General features: G+C 42.6%; 1 long non-coding RNA gene across 1 annotated transcript in view; it reads left to right on the forward strand.

The window, feature by feature from the left end:
• The window catches only part of LOC135322475 (uncharacterized), a 289,411-nt gene extending 277,422 nt beyond the window's left edge, over positions 1–11,989 (forward strand). Inside the window, exon 4 of the long non-coding RNA XR_010383053.1 lies at positions 11,801–11,989. This is a non-coding gene — a long non-coding RNA (uncharacterized LOC135322475). The remainder of the gene's footprint in view (positions 1–11,800) is intronic.
• The last annotated feature ends 391 nt before the right edge of the window (positions 11,990–12,380 follow it).

The following is a 12,380-nucleotide window of genomic DNA, read 5'->3' on the forward strand; positions in this document are numbered from 1 at the left end:
GCCTGTGCTGTGATCCAACATTTTAGGCTGATACTCTCAGGGCAGGAGTGGGAACTAAATGTTAAAAAAAACTTTTTTTTTATTGAAGTGTAGTTGATTTATGTTTCAGGGGTGCAGCGAAGTGATTCAGTTATACATATACATATACATATACATATATATATATATACATATACATATACATATACATATACATATATATATATACATATACATATACATATCTATATATATATATATATATATATTCTTTTCAGATCTTTTTCCATATATGTTATTATAGGAAATTTAATATAGTTCCATGTGCTATATAGTAGGTCCTTGCTGTTTATCTCTTTTATGTATAGTAATGTGTGTCTGTTAATCCCCAACCCCTAATTTCTCTCTCCTCACCCTTTTCCCTTTGGTAACCATAGTTTGTTTTCTATAGGACCTAATTTTTATCCTCTCCAGGGACTGTTAAATAATTGTTGATTTGATTAGTGATTCTGATAAATCATTTGGCATTTGGCCTTGTAAATGGTTGAAGATGGCATTAAAGAAAAAGGAGTGTGTTTTGTGTCTGATGTTGTGGTTAATTGATTACATGTAATTTTAGCATGATAGGGTCCACTGATAGGGTAAAATGATAAGACAACCTGATCTATTTGACCTGAGGTCCTTAAATTTCTCCCTGTCATTCTAGTGCATTTAAAAATATGGATGAATTAAGTAAGTGTTGGGGGCACTTACTTATTTAAAACACCAGTAGCAAAGAGGAGACATAGTGTTCTGATTTTCTTGAGTTCTTCATAACAGATTCAGGGGATGTTGAGCTCCAGGTCATCCTGAGATCAAAGGAAGTACACACACTTGGTCTGAAGTCACTGTTTCTGGGGAAGGAATAATTTTGAGGGCAAAGTAATGTAATATCCCTGGAACTGAGGTCCATTTCATGGGGACCTGAGCCAGGTCAAAATAAAAAGACCCAACACTCAATGTGCCACAAGGCGCTCTGCTGGCCAAGCGACTGAGCAAAGCACTTGGGAGGCAGTGGGTAGGGCTGCACTCTTTCCCCTCCAGCTGAAGAGGCCACTGGGGCAAAGCAGAGAGGTGGTGGGGCTTTCACAGGCAGGGCGGGAGGGTAGCAACAGAGTCAAAACTACAAACGTCTTAAGGGGAGGAACCAAGTCTTCCTTGCTCATTCTTTTAATTTCCAGTACTCAGCGATTTGCTTGGTCCATAGTCCTTAAAATACTATGAAAACGAATAGATGTGTGTATATGTATGACTGAAACATTATGCTGTACACCAGAAATTGACACATTGTAACTGACTGTACTTCGATTTAAAAAAGTGCTTGTTGAATGAATGGCTATGAGAAGATAACATGGAATTGTGCTTTTGCCAATGTACAAATTATGTTATAGAAAATGTTAACTAACATGTTACATGACCCCAAGAGACCCATTATTTGTGAACACTCCTGAGGCTTCTTCGGGATTATTCTGAGTTAGGTAGGAGGAAATTGGGGGCTGAGGGACACTGATATCCACAGTAAGGAGCTAGCCTGGGAGATCAGTGTTTCTTTCCTTCTGGTCCCATTCTTACCCTGGGCAGGTATGGCTTGAAGACACGGGAGCAACATGCTTATATATTTGTGTTGAGATTTACACCACTGGAGATAGCTCTCAGGATAATAAGATGAGTGCTCTTGGAAACTGTTGTCATTTTCAGGGATCATTTAGTAAATTACTATTATTGTTTTTTTCAAATCTTAAAGGAATCCCAATACGGCCAGAAAGAGTTAATGTAACTTCCAAAAATTCTTTATATAGCCTAGGGACGGACATAGTCCCAGGAGAAGCTATTTCCAAATTTAGTTTACAAACACAATGAAATGATCTATGTGGTAAAGGGTTTGAAGATGTTACAAAAATTATTTAATTAGGCCTTGAATTTAGCACCCATTTAACTTACCATCTATAGCCTGGTATAATACATCTAAGGCTGCTGACTTTGAATTCCATTTTGAGCTTGTAAGCCTTTTTGAAAACCTCATTTCCTTAAAAGGAACAAGAAGCCCTGTTTTTGTCCCTCACAGAGGAATTTGTGCAGGAAACAAGAAGGTAACAGGGTTAGTTATTTGAAGCAGATTCCTGCTGTGTGCTGCATCGTTGGCTAAATTACATCTGAGGCTCCAAAGACAGTTTAGTCAAATAGGAGTCAGAGCTTTCTGTTGATCTTTGAGAACAAATGAAATCAAGACACACCATACACCTTCTACATTTCAGAAGTCCTAGAAGACGCCTCTGATTTTTTTTTTTTAAATTGAGACATGTAAAAATTCCTGGTGAAAGGCGAATGTTCTTAATTAGCACCTAGAAATATTGCTGATAGGCTATAAGTCTATCCATTTGGTAGTAAGCCCCCCAAAATGAACTTGAGAAGCAAAGAAGTATTTTGAGGGAGGAGAAGTGGAGGACCTGAGAAAAAGAAACTCTGCTGGACTGAGGAGTGACCCCAATTCACACATGATGAACAAGGTTCTTGTTTCCAGGGAAGCAACATTTATTCAGAGGGAAGAAGCAAAGAGACTGACCACCTGGAGACACGATTTCCTTGGCTCCTAAGACCCAAGGTAGCAGCCAGACCCCAGCACAGCATGCCAGCCTGTGCAGCTGGATTTTCAGAGAATGTCATTGTGTTGGACATGATGTGGTGGAGTCTGCTTACCTGTGTATTTTTTTGGTGGTGTTAATTAAGCCAATCTGGATGTCCAAGGTCCCTGACCAGATGCTCACAGAATTGTCCTCCGTGCAGTTTGATTCACCAGGTTCACTTGATAGCTTGTGAAATGAATAGGACCCACTTCCATTCCAGACGAGCAGCCCAGTTATGAGGGAATAAGGTCAAGGCGAGGAGGACAAAGCCAAAGCCGGAGCTCAGCAGGAGGCTGGGCTGAGGCGTGGCGACAGGGAGGGTGAGGATAAGACCAAACGTGGAAACAACAAGGTCAGAGTTGGGAACTGGACAAAGACAGGAGAGCGGATCACCAGGCAGGATGCTGGAGAAGCCACGTGGATGCCTTTCTTCTCTCCAACTTGCCTTCTGTGACAGAGTAATAGTGCTTTGGATTTACACAGAAATTTCCTATGTAAGCATTTTGCTTCTATAAAATATCGCCATTTGGAGAACTCAATATTTTCTTAAAATATTTTATTCTTAAGAGGTTTATATGCAACAAACATCTCTTTTGAATCTCAAACAGAAATCCCATAAAAGGAAAGACTGAGCTTCATTCACCATTGAATTCCCGATGCGCAGGACAGGATGGTACCTCGTAAATATTTAAGTGAATGAAACAGGAAGGAAACTCCCATGTACCAGGCACAGCTTCGGCTCTCAAGAGGTTTATTAGAAGGTTTAGGACATTTTCATTAATAACTGTACACAAGGCAGAAAATGGCATTGGAGGAGATCTTACTCAATGAGTTTATAGTGAGGATGGAGTCTTCCTGGGGGTGAGAAGTGGGGGGAGATAAGGGAAGACTCTAAATGTCAGTAATATTCTATTTAGACTTTCTAGAATTGGATAGAGTTTAGAAATGGCAAAGATGGAGAAAAAAGTATTCCAAGCCAAAGAAAATACATGAATGAGGGTATTTGAGAAAGTGTAGGGACCCTCTGTGGTTTTATTTCAGCTAAAGTGAAAAACGACATAATGGGGGCTGTGAGTCGGGATAAGTTAATTGAATTGATCCCAGAAAGGGATGTGGATACCATAGAAATGCGTTTGGACTTTATTCTGCAGGATGGAGAGAGATGGAGAGTTTTTGAAAAGGAGAAACATGGTTAGGGTCGTGTTTCTGAAAAAAGGAGTTGGCAGCAGAAGAGGTGATGAATTCGAGGACAGTGAGGTCAGAGGCAACTAGGGAGCCCTTCGTGGGGCCCAGCAAAAGGCCATGAGCATCTGAACCAGGGCGGTGATAACGAGGGTGGCACGTGCAGGTGCATGTGAGACGGTATCCCAGAAGGAGGTTCTTGGGTGCCGCTGGAATCCCCAGGTATAACTGATGTAGAGTTGAAGATGTGGGAGTGAAACCTGGGAGGTAAGTCAGGGTATAGAAGAGATTTAGAAGCCATTATTTAAATAGCACTGTTGGTTGAAGCTGTAAAATTGAACGAGGCATCAAGTGAACGAGAGTAGAATGAGTAGGGAATTCCACCAAAAAAAGATCCTTTAGGAACACCTGGATTGATGGAGACAATTAATGGAGAAGAACAGGAGAAAAATGCAGAGGAAAGACTGTCAGAGGCCTGGAGAGAATTTTGAGAAGCGAGGGCCCACAGCTGCTGATGTGGTAAGAAGATTAAGCTTGCAAAAAAAGAAAAAAACCTCCGTCAACCAAAAGTTCACTAGAGACACTTAAGGGAGTGTGCAGTGGTAGAGCTGAGGTAGTGATACACCTCACTAATGCTGGACGTTTGGAGATTAAGAGCAAAGAGGTGTCTAGTGCCTTGACTGAGTGCTAAAGGAATGGGGAGAAATCTTGTGTTGCTTGTCAGATGAATGGAAGGATGGAAGGAGGAGGAGAAAAGAGAGAGAGAAAATAGAGAGAGAAAGAGAGAGAAGGGGAGAAAAAAATGGATGGAGCATTTGGGAATATTCTGATATCATTCCACATTTTTTTCTCTCTGATTCTTTCCAGTAGAGCCTGGAAAAGGGGCTTAGTAAATAAGAGATGTCAGATTATCTCTTGACTGTGCAATGTTTACCTGAACTCTGCTATTGCCAAGGCCCAAACTATGTTTTTGCAGATTTTTTTTCCCTATTATTTTTGTGTCATTTGTCGGCTGGAGTGTCCCCTGCGGGGGACTGGTCTGCCCGTTTGGAAACACAGACCTAGATTTTTTGGTTCCAAAGTATAAAAACTGACTGTTGAAGCTACTGCCATAACCTATTCATTCATTTGCGTGAATGGCTTAGATTAGAATGGCCCCATCAAGTCATTTTGTACCTTTTAAGGGCTATTTCTGCTTGTTTCTTGGCACAGGCGTGGGCTGCTTTTGAAAATGGAAGCCAATGCCAAAATTACATGCATATTCATAAACTATAAACAAACAGACAATTATGCATGCACAATCCGACACACCCCCTGTAATAATAAAACTGAAACCAAAGACACCACACAAAATACTTCTTTACTTTGCTGGCGGAGGCTGCGGAAGGCTTTTTGTAATACTGGGCTCAATTTTCAGAGTTTAGTACAAGTCCACAATTAAAGATAGTACACACAAAAGAATTACTCTCAGATGTAGGATTGCAGGACCGTTTGCAACTCAAATGTATGTTATCTGGGGTATTGTTTGAAGTTCACAATACAGTGCTTACAATTGTATGTAGCCTTGGTCATGTTTTCAACATGTTCTTGGGAAAAGTTCTTTTATTTGCTTTTTAGCATCCATGGGCCTTTGCAATTTGGACTGTATACACAGCATCAAGATGCTTTTTCCCTTTCATTCAAACAAACAATGGCTTTGTAACTAAGAAGAAAATTAGTAACAGGTGAAAGTTTATTTTTAACTATGTTGAGATCAAATTGCTGTTTAACTTTCAGAACAACCCCCCCCACGTCTCTTTTAATGTTTCAAAATTATTTATAAATTAAACTTACACAACCTCGAAACAGGCTCAGAGCATTAAAATGGCCTCTTTATTCTGCTATACTAACCGAATACAAAGAATATTGTTTTGCTCTGAGTTTCTTCTTTGCAAATTTATTTTTAAAGCATCTTGCATCATAAAAATTTACATAGAGCTGTCTTGGAGGCTTTTAATTTTATACTTGTGTGTACATCAAAGTTTTGTGCTTAGAATATGTTATTTTGTAAATTTATACTAATGTTTGGTTTTATTAGATATGTTTCATATTTCATTGTATAACATGATTGTATCTTTGGGGGAACTTTTCTTTTTGGTTATCCTATTTCATTACTGTAATTTACATACCTTATAACCACCAATCTAATAAGAATATTTACTAAAGGTTAAATCTGCCCTACCCTCTTCCTCTTTGTTTAAAAAGTCACAGAGAGTGTTTAGCATCCATAGAACTACATAAACAATATAAATCAAGATCAAGTTTTACCCAATGTCTCTACTTCTACCATAAATTTCTGTTGAGATAAATCAAATGTTGAATGATTCCATTAATGAGGGCTTCATAAAGTATTTGGGACAGAAGGAAGAGAGATTTCAGCTCAAACAAAGACTGTTTCAAAGTCAAGCACTCTTCAAAGATGGGAGCAGTGACCTTGAAAGGTGGAGGGGTCACCAGAGGTGGGTAGAAGCTCCCCTGGAGAGGAGGTGACCCTCTTTAGTTAAGAAACTGGGGAAAATTGCCCAGGCCTTGTTGGACTTGCTATGTGAATGCTAAGAATCTACCAGTCTATAAGAATCACAAACTTGAGAACAATTCCACAGTGGAATCCAACTGAACTGACGCAGATTTTGAACACTGGGGTGTGGGCATGGTGGCTAGGTAGGGTTGAGGAAGGAGAAACAGGTTTATATAGACTTGGATGTGACACTGGTGACAAGTTAGAATTTTCTTTTGCTCCAGTTACAGATTTTCTGTTTCTTTTTGAAAGCTTTTATTTGTAACACTGTGTAATACACGTGGACATTTCCAAACCAAATTTAAAAAGGTAGGTTAGAGGGCAAACTCCTGTGAGTTAGTGTGTCTTCTTCATCCAGCCCTTGGCATTCTCATGCAATATTCCACGAATCCTTGTGAATATGAGATTCTGCAAATGCTGTACAGATTTAGTCCAATCCCGCTTAATCAACGATTTATTGGATACCAGTTACGTGTAGTCATCATGCTAGCATGAGCCCCAGTCCTCTCATTACGGGGTTTGCATTCAGAGGGACAGGAATCAGGTGGAAGACTTGGCTGTTTTTACTTCTCTTCTACTCTTGCCCTCATATTCCCATTCCTCCTTCCTCCCACTGACAAACTGAATGAATAAATGCAGACTAGGGAGCCGAGGGTGGCTTGAGAACAGGTTAGCTTAGCAGACAAGTTCTGACTATGGAGGCTTCAGTGGCTCAGAGGTGAATCTGGACATAGGGAACCTGCAACATTTTTTCAGGCCAAGGAGTGGGTCAAATTCGCCCACCATAGCCAGTGCCCAGTGCGTGGAACGCACCATCCATGTTGGTTTAACCAATGAGTGGGCAGGACAAATGTCGGTGTTCCTCTCCCAGCTACTTTCCTAAAGCCTTTGTCCATCCCCCTCCTTACTTTGGTATAACCCCTATTATCATGCTACCATGGGTCCCCAGAATGCCTTCCCATCTCCTGCTCCAAATCAGAACTACCATCCTCTCAGGTGACGGTTTTGATCATTCCTGCCCTGGAGTGAATGAGTCCCAGGGCACCCCTAGGAAGTGTTGCATTTAAACATTTTTTTTTTTATTGAAGTATAGTTGATTTATAATGTTGTGTTACTTTTAGGTGTACAGTAAAGTGATACACACACATATATATTCTTTTTCAAATTCACTCCCATTATAGATTATTACAAGATATTGAATATAGTTCCCTGTTCTGTATACAGTAGGCTCTTGTTTATCTATTTTATATATAGTAGTGTATATATATTAATCTCAGACTCTTAATTTATCCCTCTCCCCACCATCTTTTTGTTCCCTTTGGTAACCGTAATTTGTCTTCTATGCCTGTGATTATTTCTGTTTTGTGAATAAATTCATTTGCATCTTTTATTTTTCCACTTATAAATGATATTATATAATATTTGTCTTTCTCTCTCTGACTTACCTCACTTAGTATGATAATCTTTAGGTCCATCTGTGTCGCTAAAATGGCATTATTTCCTTCTTTTTTATGGCTGAGTAGTACTCCACTGTGGAATTTAGGTTGGACATTTAGGTTGCTTCCATGTCTTGGCTATCGTAGATAATGCTGCTGTGCACATTGGGGTGCGTGTATCTTTTTGTATTAGGAGGTGTCGTGTTTTAAAGACAAGCTCACTGCTCAGGTGACTCTCAAGCTAGTGTCAGATGTTGAGGGACAGCACAGGGAATGCAGTTCTGAGTCGGGGCTGCTTGCTGGCTCTTCTTCCTCCACGTCTGCTTGCTTTACCTTTTCCAGGGATTAAAATGTATGGAATCTGCTTTGCAGAAACAGATCATTAACTGCTACTTTCTCCCACTTGTGTGGACGCTGCATCCCAGGGGCTCTGGAGAAAGAGCCATTGCTCAGTGAGGAGGTGTGTGTTGCCAGAGCATATCACACATATTTGAAATCTAGCCTCCCAGTGGTGGGGTCCTCTTTGAATTCCCTTGCAGTGCAGTTTTAAGTGCATCACCAACACTTTTCCAGTCACGTATGGCTGCGTAAAACCACCCAAACTAAGAGGTGTAAAACAGCGACCATTTCACGGTGCTCATGATTCCGTGGGTAAGGAGTCCCATGGAGCACAGCCCACCATATGTGGGGCCTCGGCCGGGAGGACTCCAGGGACTGGGGCTAGAATCCCCTGGAGAATTCTTCAGTCACATGCCTGGCACCTGGGCTGGAATGACTCCAAGGATTACAAGATATTGTAATTCAGTTGGGATCGTTTACCAGAACACCCACCTGTCGCCTCTCCTTGGGGCTTAGCTCCTCATAATGTTCAGCCGGGTTCAGAGAGGAAGCATCCAGGAGAGTGAGTGTTCCCAGAGCACAAGGGGAGTCTGCATGGCCTTCCTCTCCTCGCCCGGGAAGTCAGGAAGCCGGGATCCCTGGTGCCGACCCCTGTTGGTTACAAGGGAGCCACCAGGCCAACCAGATTCAAGAGGAGAGGACACAGACTCCTCTTCTTGGTGGAGGAGAGGCACGGTCGCATGACCGGAGAGCAGGCGGGGCAGGAGTCAGTGGCGTGTTCCTGTTCCAAAAGCACAGACGGCCACAGCCCTTCTCAGCGTGCCCCTTCTTAGTCTGGTAATAGTATAGCCAGGCTCAGTCTCCACAAATGGTCTCCAGTCCCCTCAGCCACCCTGCAAAGTAAACATTACCCTCATTTCTGTGCTAAAGAAACTGAGGCCCAAAGAAGCTTAGAGACTTGCCTCAGGCCACACAGTGATAAAGCCAGGATTGTACTCTGGCTCTGTTTGACTCCAAAGCCCACACTCCTTCCATTATATGACATTTTTTATATTAGATTATATGGGGAAAGGAGAAAATTGTGTTTAATAGGACTCATTTTAACCTGCTCTGGTAATTAGCGAATTATAAGGGATTATTTAAACTGAAATAAATATGTGTTCATATTGGAGAAATGAGAAAGTCCTCCACAACACGAGTCATTTTCCCTTCTTAGTGATTTTTTTGGGGGGAGTCTACACTGAAACGAGTTGGAAATACGATGTAAACATGAATGCAGACTTTCTAAATTTAGATTATACACTGTTCAGGTGATAATGGGGTCGTCAAATGTTCTGGGAGGAAAGGAAAAAAACCTCCAAATTTTTACAGTCATTGAACAGCGGACTATCTGAAAATGTTAACAAGATGTAGCAGACCCACTGTGAGAGGGAAAAATCAAGATTGTTTCTCACCATAGTCCTTGTTTCAAAATTTTCCAGCGCATCTCTCTACAGGCGCTCTGGCATTACTTAAAGCCAGCTTGTTGAGGCTTTTGTGATGTATTAGATAGAATTGGGAGCTATTCGATTTTCAAAGGAAACGTGTCTATGACAAATGCTCTGTTTGTGTCTGTAAGTGAATGTACATTGTTGTGACCTGGAGTTAGCTAAAAAGGCGGAAGCTAGAATTTTACAAAATGTATACAAATACTAAATTTCTGGTTCTAGCGTCTTTGTGTCTGTGTGGATATGTATGTGGGAGAGAAACTGGGGTGCTGGGAGAAACAGTCTGCTTTTTTCCATGAGGAAAAAATATTGCTTTAAAACTACGTTTGATTTATGTAACTTGCATATATTTACTTTAGAGAACAAAGAATAAATTATCAGGCCTCTGAAAGACCGGCGAAATTCCACGGACCCAGATTCCTCCGAAGAGTGTGCTGTTCTGCTTTCTAGATAAATGTGTTAATAATTTATAACCCCAGGCAGTTTGAGTGGTGATGCTGGGGTGTTTTCAGGGGAGGGGACCTCGACTCTGATATATGTCCTTCCTGCTAATTGAGTATTGGTGTCATTATTCACAGTTGGATTTTTGAAGTTTCCCCTCTCGAGTTCCCCTGGAACACTGCCACAAGCAGCTGGTGAAGAGGGTTCGGGAGAAAGCATCATGGGGTCAGAATCGGGGAGGGGCTGGTGAGCTTTCCCAGGAAGGGAAGCTCAGAAATCAAGAAAGGGCAGGAGCTCCGTTTCCTCCCTCGGACTCCTTTGCTAGGGCTGCCGTCACAGAGAATGTACCACACCCCCGGGGCTTCCCCACAGATTTGGAGGCTAGAACCACGGTGTTGGTGGGGTTGGTGCCTTCCGAGGGCTGTGAGGGAAGGAGCTGCCCCAGGCGTCTCTCCTGGGCTGTGGACGGCTGTCATCTCCCTGTGTCTTCACACCCCTCATCCTCCGTCTATGCCTGTCTGGGTCCGATTTCTCGTTTTTATGAAGCTGCTAGTCAAGCTGGATTTGAGCCCGCACTCATGACCTCATCTGAATTCGGTAACCTGTGTCAAGACCCTGTCTCCAGATCGGGTCCCATTCTGAGGTGCTGGGGGTTCAGACATCAACACTGCAGCGGGAAGGATGCAGTTCCACCCATCACTGACTCCATCCTGAGCTTGGACTCGGAGGCATCCTCTCCTCAGAAGGAGGCAGAGACGGATCTGGAAAGGGGCATGAAGCCCTCCGGCTGTTGGAGAATCTGGTCACTCAAAATCACCCAGCAGGAGAGGAACACTCAGGCTCCTAGTGCCAGGGTGCCTGTGCAATTTATCCTGCCAGCAGGGACACCTGAGAGCCCCAGGGGCACTAACCAGGGGACGTGCTGGGCCACGGCACATCCTGGGACTTCGCCTTACTCTGGCTATTTTGAGAATTCCCTGGTTTGGAATGGATGCGTTCCCACAAATGGCACTGCCTCCACCACGTGCCTGCTGGGCACCGTGCTGCACGTGGCAGATTGACAGTGACAAGTCCTATTCTCCAAGCAGCAGGAGTGTGCATGCCTTTCCCGTGCTGTCCCATCATCTCTGTAGTCTTCAAGGCAAGTGTTCTGTCCATGAAGAAAACGAGACCCAGAGAGAGTTAGTGACTGAGTGGACATCACATAGCCTCAAAAAAGAGGGATCTGCATTCCCACCCAGGTTATCCTCTTCTCCAGCCTTTTTTATTTACCTCTTTCTCTCCCACCATTTTGTTTTCCTCGCCCTTTTGTTTTCCTCTCATGATCATTGCACGCAGGCCACCCTGGAATGCAGCAAACTAATGTGGAAGGACTTTTTCAAGTCTGAATTTGCCTTTGCCACAAAGACCCAGCCTGATTCACATACACTGTGAAAGGGCTGTTGATCTCGTGTCAGGTCTACAACTATGCAAACCCAAAGCAATTTCTCTGCCTAGAAACCCGCAGCCACAACACATTCTACTGTAACAGGGAAGAACAAATCTGACTGCACACTGCAACTGTTTCTTTTACTTTAACCTCTGTATTCTCTTGCTTTTGTTACAAGTTCATCACTAAGGGGATGTTGCCTATAAGAGTAAATTATACATAATGGCCCATCTCTGGGAACTCTGTCTCCCAGGTAATGAGCATAAAGCTAAAATACCTTTGTTTAGCTCACAGGAAACATCCTGACCAGACCCACCTGTGAATGACTGCAGGAGGGAAGAAATGAACACATCCCCTCCAGAGGCTGATGGGAAACAGGAAATGTTTGACTTTGCTCCCTCCCATTTTAGTATGAAAGAAGCCTGAATTGTAACTCAGGCAAGAGGGTTCTCTGGGACACTAGTCCACCATCTTCTTGGTCTGCTGGCTTTCCGAATAAAGTCACTATTTCTTGCCCCAGCAACTTGTCTCTTGATTTATTGGCCTGTCAAGTGGTGATCAGTAATATGAGCTTGGACTCGGTAATGCTATTAAGCTGACTTACATAGTGTCACAGAGAGTTCTCTTAGAGAGCTAGATAGATGGTGCACTTTTGTCCCGTTAGCTAATGCAGGTTTGTTGAGCTTTCCTCTAACACACCACCTGAAGCCTTTGCTGCTAGTTAAATACTTGGGGTCTTGCCACCCGTTTTCTCACAACGCATCATTTTAAAGCTTTTATAAATCTAAGTTCCGGCACATGACTGCACATACAGCACTTAGCAGGGTTGACAATTATGTCCTTTGACCCAAGAAAAAGGATCAAGTG

This window comes from Camelus dromedarius, chromosome 11, assembly GCF_036321535.1.
Source record: "Camelus dromedarius isolate mCamDro1 chromosome 11, mCamDro1.pat, whole genome shotgun sequence".
In the NCBI taxonomy this organism is placed as follows: Eukaryota; Metazoa; Chordata; class Mammalia; order Artiodactyla; family Camelidae; genus Camelus; species Camelus dromedarius.